Source organism: Cryptomeria japonica, chromosome 1 (assembly GCF_030272615.1).
Source record: "Cryptomeria japonica chromosome 1, Sugi_1.0, whole genome shotgun sequence".
Classification (NCBI taxonomy): domain Eukaryota; kingdom Viridiplantae; phylum Streptophyta; class Pinopsida; order Cupressales; family Cupressaceae; genus Cryptomeria; species Cryptomeria japonica.
In genome coordinates this window covers 235690874-235704639 of record NC_081405.1, presented here as the reverse complement: position 1 = coordinate 235704639, position 13766 = coordinate 235690874, and the positions used below count along the sequence as shown (strand labels likewise).

Here is a 13766-nt window from a genome sequence, read left to right as displayed (position 1 = left end):
TGTTTACTCTAAAATGCTATGCAAATGTGAATAAAAGTTGATATTGGATGCTATGATGCTAAAATGATTTATTTTAGGCCAAAATAACAAGATATTAGTGATTTATGTTAAATGCTCTGTAAAATTCTCTATAACTTAGATGCATACCAGTTTTCAGGATCTGGGTTATGAAGAAATGGGCTCTATTTATAGGAAAAATGGAGCAATGGATGGTTGAGATTGAGTAATCTCAACAAGGGTCAGGATTGAATGATATGTGAAGGCTTTCAACCCAATCCCATGATGACAAGTGTCAATGTGAGATAGGTTGAGAGGAGAGGGAATAAGCATTAAATGCTTGACATGACCTGAGAGTTAACTTGGGAGTTAAGATCAAGGTTGGGTTGATTGAATAAATTCTTTATTCAAAGAATAAAGCTTTTATCCAATGGATAAACTCTTGTGCAAAGGCAAAAGGGATAACCATGGTCAAAGCAAATAAATGCTTGAGGAGACACATGAGTGCAAGTTGAATTAATCATAAATGGTTATGTAAGAGCCATTAATGGTCATGTAAGAGCCATTAGTGGTTTTGGAAGACTTTAGAGGTTAGATTGTTGAACACACAAAGCATTAAATGCTTTTTAAAGACTTTGAAGTCTTTGAGAAGTGACTCCAAGTTGCTTAGGAATGTGACAATAATTAGGGGATGGATTAGGTTAATTAGGAAGGGTTTAGAAAAATCTAGAAGGGGGTTAGGATTGTTGGTGGGTGAGAGAAAATAAGATTTTTAATTAAAATAAAATTAATTTATTTCAATAAATGTGTGCAAGTTGCATTTGTAGGAAAATGCAAGTGGAGGGGATAAATGATTTAAATAAATATTTTATTTAATTTATTTAAAAGAGGAAAAAGGGATTAAATAAAATAAATATGATTTATTCATTTAATTGATTGTGAATTTGGTTTGAATAAATTAATTAAAATAAATTGAATAATTTATTTAATTAATAGAAGAATGTTTGAAGATGAATTAATTAAATATTAATTTAATTAACTGATGGCTAGTGGATTTTTAATCAAAAAAATATGAAATATTCATTTAATTAAAATGGACAGATTTATGTGACTACAGTTGCCTCTCTTTGAGATGATGCAGTTTATCGCGTCGTTTCAAAGAAAGAAAAATAATAGGTGTGAAGAAATGCGCAATAAAATGTTAATTTAATGGGTGGTATGCCCCCTCGAGAGATGGGCCGAAGAATTTTGAAAAATCGGGCGATCTCGCGAAAAAGAATGAAAATTGGCAGGGTGATAGAAGAGAAGAAGTTAGCCATGCCGATGAAAAATAGAAGGAATCGGAGATAAAACGGAGAAATGGGAGGCTAGAGAAGTTTACGAGGAGCACGGCGGTGAGCGGGGAAAAATTAGGGGTACGGCGAAAGGTTTATACGGGGAGAAGGGGGTGAAAACAAACTCATTTGCATCTGTGACCATAGTGAAAGTATAGCTATGATAGTGACTTTTTGGAAGAGCAAGGAGTAGTCAGGATGTCGGTACCCGCAGCAGAGCATCGATTAGAGCGAGTTCGACGATTTCAACGGTCAAATGACTATGGACCAGCGGTATGTGAATTTGAGTTTTTGAATTTTGCGCATTTTTGATGTATTTTTAACTAGGTCCAAGTTGAGTCAAGACAATAGTGCTAAAACTGTGTTTTGGCGCTTTTGTCGATTTAATTACCGCTTTTGTGCCGCAATGGCACTATTGTGCAGTCGTTTGAGTGTTTTTGCAAATAGTAGCGCTATTGTATAGCTGTTTGAGCGCTATTGCTGGTTTAGCACTATTGACGAGTTAATTGAGTATTATTGATGTGAAGCAGCGCTATTGTATAGTTATTGTAGCGTTGTTGTAGTTTGAGCGCTTTTGCAGAGTTGTTTAAGTGTTTTTGTTAGGGTAGTGGCACTATTATTAAGAGATAGCACTTTTGTGTGCAAAATAGCGCTTTTGTGCAGAAAAATAGGTGCCCTAGTGTTTGAACAAATAATCTCTGGATGCCAATGATGGATGGATGGAGATGTGAAGTGAGAGTTGTTTTGAACCATAGCAGCCCTAATGAGACTTAGGTCATTAGGATAAATGTATGTTGAAGTATAGGTGTGTCATGATTGCTTACCTGTTGAGACCCGAAGATACTTGATCAAAGTATTTGTTGATAATCTAGGTTTAAACTTAAGAAAGTTTGAAACAAAACAACTGATAATGATGGTTGATGCACTTGTGTAGGAGGATCTGCGCGTTTTACAGTTGCGCAAGAGACATCCTACCACACAGGGGTTGCGTGATCGGCTGACAGAGGCTAAGGTGGATTGCATTGCAACGACTGGGTTGTATAATGTGATGCATATGCCTATGATTCGGATGAATCACGATTTGATAACAGCATTGGCAGAGTGTTGGCATAGTGAGACCTCCACATTTCACTTGGCGCAAGGGGAGATGACTGTGACACTAGAGGATGTATGGCGCATCCTACATATTCTCATTCGAGGTGAGCTGGTTACATATGATAGAGCATGGGGGACCCTATCGATGTAGAGATTCTTTAATGAGGATGTTTATATTGATGATGGTTTGATAGCCTGGGAGGATATCGCTGCATTGTATGAGCCACTACCAGCAGTTTTGTCAGGGATCGTGGGGAGCCTACTGTGCCTAGATCGACGATCACATGGACTTGCAGTTGGTTGGGGGCAGGTGATCAAGCAAATGATGACAGAGGGGACCCAATTTGCCTAGGGACCGTGCATGTTAACACACTTATATCAGGAGCTGCATGAGGTAGTATACTGAGGGAGGGGCTCATTGGCGGTGGGAGTTACGCTGCTGCATATTTGGATATGGGAGCACCTACCAGTTACCCGACCAGTGAGTCTAAGATTTTGGGCAATCAACCAGCCATATATGTATATGTATAGCGGTATGATGATTCAGCCCCACCCGGGGAGGTTAGAGTGGTGGCGACGGGCACTGGATGATCTGGATGCAGTGATTTGGAGACCCTATATTGAGTGTGAGCCTTGGGAGGATGATGCAGAGGCGTTGTCGTATGTATTCATAACCCGATTCCTCATTGGGAGGACGGCCTACCATGTGGAGAGACAGTTGTCGGGCATAGTTTTGAGACAGTTTGGACGGTGGCAGGGGTTGCCTAGGGGATTGAGGGAGTATGTCAGGGTGGTCCGGGAGAGGTACGCATGGGGGGCAGTACTTCCTTATGATCAGGCTTTAGCAGAGTTTTGGATGATACAGGCGAGACCATGGGATATACGACCGAGGATGATAGATGCAAGGGTGGCGGAGGAGTATACGCAGTATATGGCAGCTCGTCTAATTCCTCAGATATCAGATCCAGCAGAGTCGATTCCATATTTTGAGGAGGAGAGGGGATGAAGACGGAGGAGGAGAGGAGGTCGAGGACCTATAGTAGATGGAGGAGGGAGAGGGAATGGTGGTGATCGAGGAGGTGGTGATGGAGAAGGGGGAGGGGGGGATGGTGGAGGTGGCGGTGGTGGTCGAGTTCAGCAAAGAGGGAGAGGCGATTTGCCATTGTGGATATCATAGGGACCTCTGATGCAGGGAGGAGTTAGATTGGGTGGGAGAGGTATGAGAGAGAGGGAGGTACCGATGGATAGAGGGGAGGGAGCCACTAGAGAGGGAGCTACAGGTGAGGCACCTATGGATACAGGGGAGGGAGTCACCAAAGATCCTTGGGAGCATATGATATTACAGTTGCAGACTCGACTTACAGCAGCCAAGACACAGGTGGAGGATCTAGAGGCGGAGGTTGCAGCTAGAGATGTGCAGCTATTTGCACGAGAGTCAAAGCTGACTGTAGTGCTACGGAAAAGGGATGGTGTGGTGGAGAGAGTGCTTCAGTTGTAAGAGAGCGTGTGGGTCTTGGAGGGAGTACCGGGACAAGGGCCGGCTGTGGGGGCTTTGGTGAGGGAGGTTTGGCAAGCACAGGATGAGATAGAGTATTGGCGGGGTTTATATGAGCAGGTGGTGCCAACTAGTCAGTGAGCACTGAGTTATTCATAGATGTGGCAGCCTAGATCAAAGTGGTCTCAAAGGATGCAGAGCAGTGGGGGTGTGATGGGTCCTCTATGGAGAGATAGGTTAGGTGGCGCAGGAGCTAGTGGGGGTTTGATGGGGCCTCCACGGAGAGATAGATAAGATGGTGCAGGGACTAGTGGGGGAGCAGGTGGTGATGGTGGTGCAGCATTTGGTCAGAGTGGCATCTAAGAGAGCATTTTGCATGCATGTATTTATATTGTCATTTTGGACTACGTCTTGGATGGCTCTTGGTAGCTGATTTTGTAGACTTCATTGTACTCTGATACATGAGATGATATATATGAGGAGATCCTATATTTTGATGATATGCATTTTGATATGTTTGGAGTTTATGCTTAGATGGATACTTGTTCTTTGCTATATGTATCTATTTATGAGATGATTCCTATATGCATGTGTTTATGATGATTTATTCTTACATGATGTCTATATGCATTGTTGTATGATGTTGGATGCTAACATGTGGATGCAAGTTGATATATGTGTGCTTTTGATGTTTTTTGGGATAAAATGTCGGATGTATGAAATGTCATGATGTTTATGTATGCATAATAAAATGATGATTTATGATGGTATAGATAGTAGTTTGTTCTTTATATTAACACAAGGATGGGATAATGATATGTAATGATGTTAATGCAAATGCTTTTGAATGAATGATTTATTTATGTATATGCATCTAGATGGTTTAAAAATGAATGTATATGTGGATAAACAAAATGTAAAGTACAAATGTTTAAATGATGGTTTCTAAATGAATGCATATGGAAAATGGTTAAATGTCAAAATATGATGAAGTAAAATGATAATGTGATGATAATGCAACTCATGCTTAATGAATAACTGCACCTTAATGCAATTAAGAGGGATAATGAATGCAATTTAATGAATCCTAAGTGAGATAAAATGGATGAATGAATGCACTTTAACTAATGAATAGATAAATGAATGTATGCAATTTATGGAAACCTAAACAAATGTATGATACATAAGTGTGAAAATGATGATAAATGATGATCACTAACGGATGTTAAAAATGAATGTATAGTAATGAGTAATCATGGTAGGAAATGCAAATAAGGACAATTATTTATGTAAGTGAATCTAAATGTCATGAGTGTAATAATGAAATGATATAATGATACTAATGCAAGTGAATGAACTATATGTGGTAAGTGTAACTAAATGATATTAAATGCACGCTAATGAATGGCTAAAGAATAATGCAAATGCAACTAAAATGTAATAGAATGATGATGGAATGATGATAGATGAATGCAAGGTTGTTTTAGACTGTGCATGATGCACGTGATGATGTATCAGAGTACTCTATCGTGATTTGTATCCAAAATCTGCTTAAGTTTCGCATAACTGCTCATATTTAACTTTGTTCACACTTGCATGCAAAATTATGTAAATAAATGAGTAAATGGATGGACGATATGCAACAGAATGCAATATAAACAGATGAGATGAAATGACGATCCATAGCACGTTATTTTTCATCATCGAGCTTTAAAATGTTGTAAGAAAATACAAGCAACTTGACATAATGATTCAAGATGACTTGAGTATTCCTTACATGGATTTTGATATAGAAAGTTAATACAAACAACTTGATATAATGGGTCAAATTAACCTGAGTATTGCTTGCGGAACAGACAAGGATCATCTCCTTTCATGCATGACTTGGATCGTCCTCCTTGATCTTGGGCTGATCATATCCTGAGACAAGTTCATACCGTAATAAGAGACAAAAACCATTATCCAATTTGGATGAGGTAGGAGGAACCAAAGAAAGAGCATTGTACCTATAAGCATACATCATACATAAAGAATAAAGAATATGGATCCTTGGTAATGGTTCATGCTCATATGGTCGAGGTATACACTGTAGTCAGCAAGTCGTAGTGATCTATGACTTTATTTTGCTTATGATCACGTAGCTTAGTGAACTTCCCATGTAGACACCATTAGTACATGCCCCAGAACTTCATCGGAATAATGCACCGAAGATACACAAACAATGTTGTAGGAACCTGATATGAATAAATAACCCACAAATCAACCAAGTATTTGATAGCTTAAATAGAATTTTCTTGTCAAAGAAAATGTCATTTTGTCTTTGTTTTGGTAAGGAAGGATGCATCCTTGTTGAAGACAGTTTGAGTGTTGATGTCGATTGTTTGGTCGATTTGAGAAGTGATCATCATGCGAGTATTTTTTAATGCTTGTTTGGTATCTGCTCGGATGAGTATGTACAATGTGTTGCCATGTTTTTGTTTGATTTTCGATGTTTTCTGATGTTTTTGGATTTTGTGATTTTTTTATTTTTTTTTTATTTTTGAATGTTTTTGGTATTTTGTAAGATAGTTTTGAATGTTTTTGGTATATTGTGAGATAGTTTTGAAATGAAGAACGCGGTGAATCACAAAATAATGTAGAATCCACTTCCATCAATAGGTGAAGGGCATTGCCCCCAATTTAGACTTGACTATGAAAAAGTGGGATGCAAGACGCATGAAGTACTATCTTGGATTGTAAATCAATAAGAAGCCATGGTTTGGACTGATGGATGTGTGTATGAAATAAATGTCATCGCAACAAACCTGAAAGACAATGGAGTCATAACCTTTACGAGTAGCGCCTGTTTGCCAGGTTTTCACCATTGTACTTACCCAAGGTGCCACCAGAGTGGTTGTTCACCGTTTGGATGCATGATTTTTCTTTACTATTTTCATGTTTTTGTATTTTCTTCAAGATATTTATTTGAATGTTTTTGGTGTTTTTGCCGGTATGTATGGGAGCCTGATGTTCTATGCAGCTTATGTATAAAACCGTTTGAGGTGCATGTTGTTGATCGGATCGGATAGAGGTTCTCCTTCTGAATTAGCCAACTGATATGCCCCAGACCCAAATACAACAATGATAACATATGGACCCCGCCAATTTGATTCAAACTTTCCCTGATGTTCGTAGTTTGGTTGGTTACAAGGATTCTCTCGAAGAACAAGATCACCTACCTCGAATGTACGAGGTCTAACCCAATGATTATAACTTATGCTCATGCGTTGCTGATAGGCCTTGGGGTGAAAGTATGCAGCTTGTCGCTTCTCATCAAGTAGCTCTAAGTCTTTAAGACGTGATACTCTGTATGCCTCATCATTGATAAGATTGTGCAAGGAAACCCGTAGTGATGGTATCTCGACCTCAATAGGTAAGATAACTTCTGCGCCATAGACTAGTGAGTAGGGAGTTGCTCCTATAGGGGTTTGAATGCTAGTTCAATATGCCCATAGTGCTAGATTTAATTGAACCTGCCAATCACGACCGGCATCATTGACTGTCTTCTTTAGGATTCTCAATATGTTCTTGTTTGATGCTTCAGCCTGACCATTGCCTTGTGGGTAATAGGGCGTGGAAAAGCGGTGTTGGATGTGAAATTTCTCACAAAGCTCACGAACATCCTGATTCTTGAAAGGAAGACCGTTATCTGTGATGATGGACATGGGTACACCATACCCGTAGATGATGTAATTGAGGATGAATGAGGTGATCTTCTTGCCGGTGACTTGGGTAAGTGGAACAACTTCGATCAACTTTGTGAAGTATTCGATGGCGGTAATAATGAATTTGTGGTCATTGGATGAAGATGGATGAATTTTACCCACAAGGTCAAGTCCCCATTGACAAAAAGGCCATGGTGTTGTGATTGGTTGCAATTCCTGTGACGGTGCATGTATCAGGTCTCCATGAACTTGGTATTTCTTGCATTTTCGGACAAAGTAATAGGAGTCTTTTTTCATAGATGGCCAATAGTATCCAATGCGTAGGAGTTTCTTGGCTAGTGACGGACCGCTTGCATGAGTTCCACAAATTCCTTCATGTACCTCTTCCAAGGCCTTTGTTATCTCATCCCATTCCAGGAATCGAAGGAGAGTACCATCAAGACTGCATCGGTAGAGGGTTTCAGCAATAATGTTATATCGAGCAGTTTGGGGAATGAAGGTTTTACGTTGGTTATTCGATTGGTTAGGAGGAAGTGTGTGATCCCAGAGGTAGGTATAGAACTCATCGTACCATGGGAATTCAGAACCGATAAGGCTACATATCATCTCGGATTTGGGAATATCATAAGTGGGGATCCAAAGCTATTCTACCAAGAACTTGTAGTGTGTTGAATTTTGTGGAAGATCTAGGAGAGATGCAATGGTAGCCATAGCGTCAACAGCTCGATTCTGATCTCTGGGTATCTGCTCAAAGCTGATACTAGTAAATGATGCTTTTAATTTGTCCACCATTTGTTTGTATGGCATGAGTTTGTCATCTTTAGTTTGATATTCATCAGTTGCTTGGTGAATGACCAGTTGGGAGTCGCCATATACTTGTAGTTCTTGTAACTTCCATTGTATGGCTAGCCTGAGTCCTGTGATCAAGGCCTCATACTCTGCTATTTTGTTGGTGCATGGAAATGTGAGCCTGTAAGACTTCGGGATGTTGTCACCTTGAGGTGTGATAAACAAAATGCTTGCCCCTGAGCCATGCCTAGTCTATGAACCATCAAAGTATAGTTTTCATGGTTGTGCTATTGTGATCATGAATATCTCTTCATCTGGAAAATTGGAAATGAGAGGATGATCGCCTATGAGGGGAGCATCGGCCAACTGATTTGCAATAACTTGTCCTTTGATATCTTTACGGTCCACATACTCTATGTCAAATTCACTTAGAATCATCACCCATTTGGCCAAGCGGCCTGTCAATGCTGCTTTACTAAGTAAGTACTTGAGTGGATCAATCTTTGCAATTAGCTGTACTTTATGTGTCAACAGATAGTGCCTCAGTTTAGTGGCTGCCAAGATTACTGCTAGGCAAGCTTGCTCAATAGGTGTGTAATTGAGTTCATAGCCAACCAATGTGCGAGAGATGCAGTAAATAGCACACTCTTTCCCTTTTGCATTGTGTTGTGCCAGTAGCACTCCCAATGCTGTATTTGTTGTTGATATATAGAGTAGTAAAGGTCTACTCGGATCTGGTGGAATCAGCAAAGGTGTATTCATGAGATAGTCTTTAAGCATCTGGAATGCTTGTTGGCAATTGGTATCCCATTGAAAGCGGATGTTCTTGTGTAACAGGTGTGTAAATGGGTGACACTTATCTGCCAGTTGTGCAATGAATCTCCGAATTGATTGTAATCGTCCTTGTAATGTCCTTAGTTGATTGATGTTCTTTGGTGGTGGCGTGTCCATGATTGCTTTGACCTTTGCAGGATCAACCTCAATACCTTTACTTGAGACAATGTATCCTAGAAGTTTCCCTGAGGTTACTCCAAAGACACATTTCTTTGGGTTGAGCCAAACATGATATTGTTCCAGTCTGACAAAGATTTTCTCCAATATGTCTAGATGACCTTCTCGTGTGAGTGATTTTGCCAGTAAGTCATCAACATAATCTTCCATTATGGTATGCATCATGTCATGGAAGATGGTGGTCATTGCTAGTTGATAGGTCACTCCTGCATTCTTGAGACTGAAAGGCATTACATTCCAGCAATATGTGCCCCATGCACATGTGAAGGTCATCGTATGTTGATCTTCTAGTGCAATCTTTATCTGATTGTATCCTGAAAAGCCATCCATGAGTGAAAGCATGGCATGTCCTACTGTTAGGTCCACTATTATGTCGATGTTTGGTAGGGGGAAGTCATCCTTAGGACATGCTTTGTTTAAATCTTTGAAGTCCGCACAGATACGGATGCCCCCATTTGGTCTGCCGACAGGCACAATATAGGATATCCAATCTGCATAATCAATTGGTCGAATGAAACCAACATCCAGGAGTTTCTTAAGTTCTGCTTTGACTAGTAGTGCAATATGAGGATGCATCTTGCGAAGTTTATGCTTGACAGGTTTGGCTCCTTCTACTACGGTGAGGTGATGCATGACTAAATCAAGGATGTCTTTGCGAAGTGGAGGTAGTGATGTGTCTTCCTCATCTGAAGTATTAAGCTGGATGGAATCTGTAGTCACACAAATCTATCTAGCTTAATTAAATGAATATTTCATATTTATTTGATTAAAAATCCACTAGCCATCAGTTAATTAAATTAATATTTAATTAATTCATCTCCAAACATTCTTCTATTAATTAAATAAATTATTCAATTTATTTTAATTCATTCATTCAACCAAATTCAAATCAATTAAATAAATAAAATCTATTTATTTAATTAAAATCTCCTTTTCCTCTTTTAAATAAATTAAATAAAATATTTATTTAAATCATTATCCCCCCCCCCACTTGCATTTTCCTACAAATGCAACTTGCACACATTTATTGAAATAAATGAATTTTTATTTTAATAAAATCCTATTTTCCCTCACCCACCAAATCCACTTGCAAAATCTAATCCCCTTCTAGATTCTTCTAACCCTTCCTAATTAGCCTAATCCATCCCCTAATTATTGTCACATTCCTAAGCAAAATGGAGTCACTTCTTAAAGACTCCAAAGTCTTTGAAAAGCATTTAATGATGTGTGTGTTCAACAAATTAACCCCCAAAGTCTTCCAAGACCACTAATGGCTCTTACATGACCATTTATGGCTCTTACATAACCATTTATGGTTATTTCAAACTTGTCCCCCTAAACATTTATTGTTTTGACCATATTCATCCATTTCACATTTGCACAAGAGTTTATCCATTGGATAAAAGCTTTATTCTTTGAATAAAGATTTTATTCATTCAACCAACCTTGGCTTTAACTCCCAAAGTCATATCAGGCATTTAATGCTTATTCTCTCCCCTCTCAACCTATCACATTGACACTTGTCATCCTGGGATTGGGTTGAAAGCCCTCACATGGATTTGAAATCATTCAATCCTGACCCTTGTTGAGATTGCTCAATCTCAACCATCCATTGCTCCATTTTTTCTATAAATAGAGACCATTTCTTCATAATCCAGATCCTGAAAACTTGTATGCATTTAAGCTATAGGCATTTTAAGAGAGCATTTTAGCATAAGCAATCTAATATCTTGTTATTTTGGATAAAATAAATCATTTTTAGCATCAATAGCATAGTATTAGCTTTTCATTTCACATTTAGAGCTATACTATAATCTCAATCCTCCATAAGCATCCATAGTGCAAAAAGCTGCTGAGAGCTACACTATTTTGGAACTTGGAGAGGAGAGGAACAAGGGAGAAAGAAACTAAGAGCATGTTAGGAGGTATTTGGAGATGCCTCATCATGTTTGCTTTGATAGTTAAATATGCTTGCATGTTTTTAGTGTCTCTCTTGGTATGTCTTTTTAGATTAGTTTTTGATTGACTAACACTAACGGTTTCGTGTCTTTTGTGTTATTTATCATTTGCTAACCTTGTGCTATTTAGGAGGGCATCAGAATCAAATTCTCATTCATGTGAGTCAGTCTCTGAGTCACTTTCCAGTATCCGATTACTATACCATACTGGGATGTCCTTTGAGTTAAACACTGCAGGTGTGACCAGTTTTGTAGATGAAATTATTGGTGTTGCAGGAAGGATTATGGGGATCAATGAATCCGATACGGGAAGTATCGGTAGTGTTGACTCTACTGCTTCTGTTGAAACTACTGGTGTCGTAGATACTGTTGTGGGTTCTGATACAGTTGCTACTGCTAATGGTGCTATTGATATTATTGATGTTGTTGATGGGGTTACTGGTTTGATTGGTGGGATGATGGGTATTGCAGATGGTTTTGCTGGGATTTTTAGCCTTAATGGGGCAGTTGGTGTGGTTTGTGGTGCTTCTGATATAACCGAAGGTGACCTCTTTGTAATAGGTTGATATAGTGGTTTGCTGGGTTTCCCTTTGAATCTGAGTTTAGGAAAGATCTCCTTTTGAAAGCCTAGTCCTGTATTATCCTTGGGCTTTAATTCTGACTGCAGCGGTTCATGTCTTCCTTGCTGGCAAGGTCCCAAAACACTCTGACCATCATAACCCATTCTTTGCATAATGAGAAGGCCTTTGCCATACTGATATGTGGGAAGCTTAGCTTGCGGAATATCAATGGTGATGGGATCTTTATAGATCCATTTTGCTAAGTCCTCATCTCTTGTTTCTTCTTCTTGACTCTTTCCTAGGATGAAAGGCGTCAAAGTACATGCTGGTTTGATCAGTGGTTGTTGAAGTAACCGTTAAGGTTTACCATGTGTTCTAGGAGAAGTAGGCATTTGTCCTACACAAAAGAGTTGGCTGAGATTGTATTCCCCGGGACCTTCTTCTAATATTTTCATTTTGAGCTTCTCTTGCTTGGGTATAGCGGTGTTTGAACTGGAAAGAGAGGTTGGACTTAGTATTATGTGGAGGAGATGGCTTCTCTATTGTTAGGAACGGTAATCTCTGGTTGATGACTTATATTATGACAATATGCAAAGAGGTTTGCATCTCCTAGGATTGTGATCTCTACACCATTATGCAGGAACTTGATATACTGATGGTAGGTGGATGGAACGGCTTGCATGGCATGTATCCAAGGTCTTCCTAACAATAGATTGTATGGCAGAGGAAGGTCCAGAACTTGACAGATGATGTGTTTCACCATAGGACCCACTCGGATTGGTAGCACCACAACTCCTTTGGATGAACGTTCGGCATCATCATAGGCTTTGATTGTGATCTTCTTGTGGGGCTCCACTGATTCTATTGCATATCCCAAAGTTTTGACTAATTGTAGAGTACATATATTTAGGCCTGCTCCATTTTCAATCAAGACTCGTTTGATCCTATGTTGGTTGATAAACCCTTCAATATAGAGTGAGGTGTTATGAGGTTGTTGGAAGGAAGAGTTGTCACTTTCCAAGAAAGTGAAACAAGGTGATGATCTTAGATTTCCAACCATGGCTTGGAACTAATCTGTATTTAGATTTGCAAGGACTGACGCCTCTTGGAGAGCTTGATCCAAGATTGTTTTATGGGATGGAGATAGATGCAATAGCTCTAAGATAGATATCAGTGTGGGCATTTTGTCTAACTGTTCCACAAGGTTATACTACTTTGGGATAGAGGGGGTGCCTTGTGGAGCTGCTTTTATAGTAATCTTGTTGCGACATGTAACAACATTGCAAGTGGAGCTGGGATTTTTTATGGTTATAGTTGCAATCTGTTCTGGCATCGTATAGGTGATTCATAGTATAATTATACACGGCTTGCGTATAATTGGTGGTATCTATGTTTCTCCCTGAAGTGGAAGGACCCCTTTGATATTGTGATGGAAGTGGATTTTTAAACATGAGATGATCATTGTTTGTTGTCTTTGGGTCATGTCTTTCGATCTCGATTTCACCTCAGTCAATAAGATCCTAAATAAGACCTTTCAATCTATGACAATTGCTTGTCTTATGTCCTTTCCCTTGATGGAAATCGCAATGTTTAGTATCCCTCCACCATGAAGGTTTGACTTGAGGTTCATAATTTGATGTTTTGGGTAAGGTTACCAGATTTTGATAAACCAGTTGACGTAATACTGTTTCGATGGGTTCCCCTAAGCGAGTGTATGTTCGCTTTGGTTTTTGTTGACGTTGTCTTGGTTCATCTTGAGATGTGATGCAGCCTTGATTTGGAGAAGCAACTGTGTTAGTCTTAGGTGGGGGATTATGTCCTGC

The 13766-nt window shown here is 39.3% G+C and overlaps 1 protein-coding gene across 1 annotated transcript in view; it reads right to left on the bottom strand.

The window, feature by feature from the left end:
• Positions 1 to 13766, bottom strand: part of LOC131857173 (cell division control protein 6 homolog B-like) — a 109155-nt gene that overhangs the window by 78722 nt on the left and 16667 nt on the right. The gene's annotated exons all lie outside the window — the stretch shown is intronic.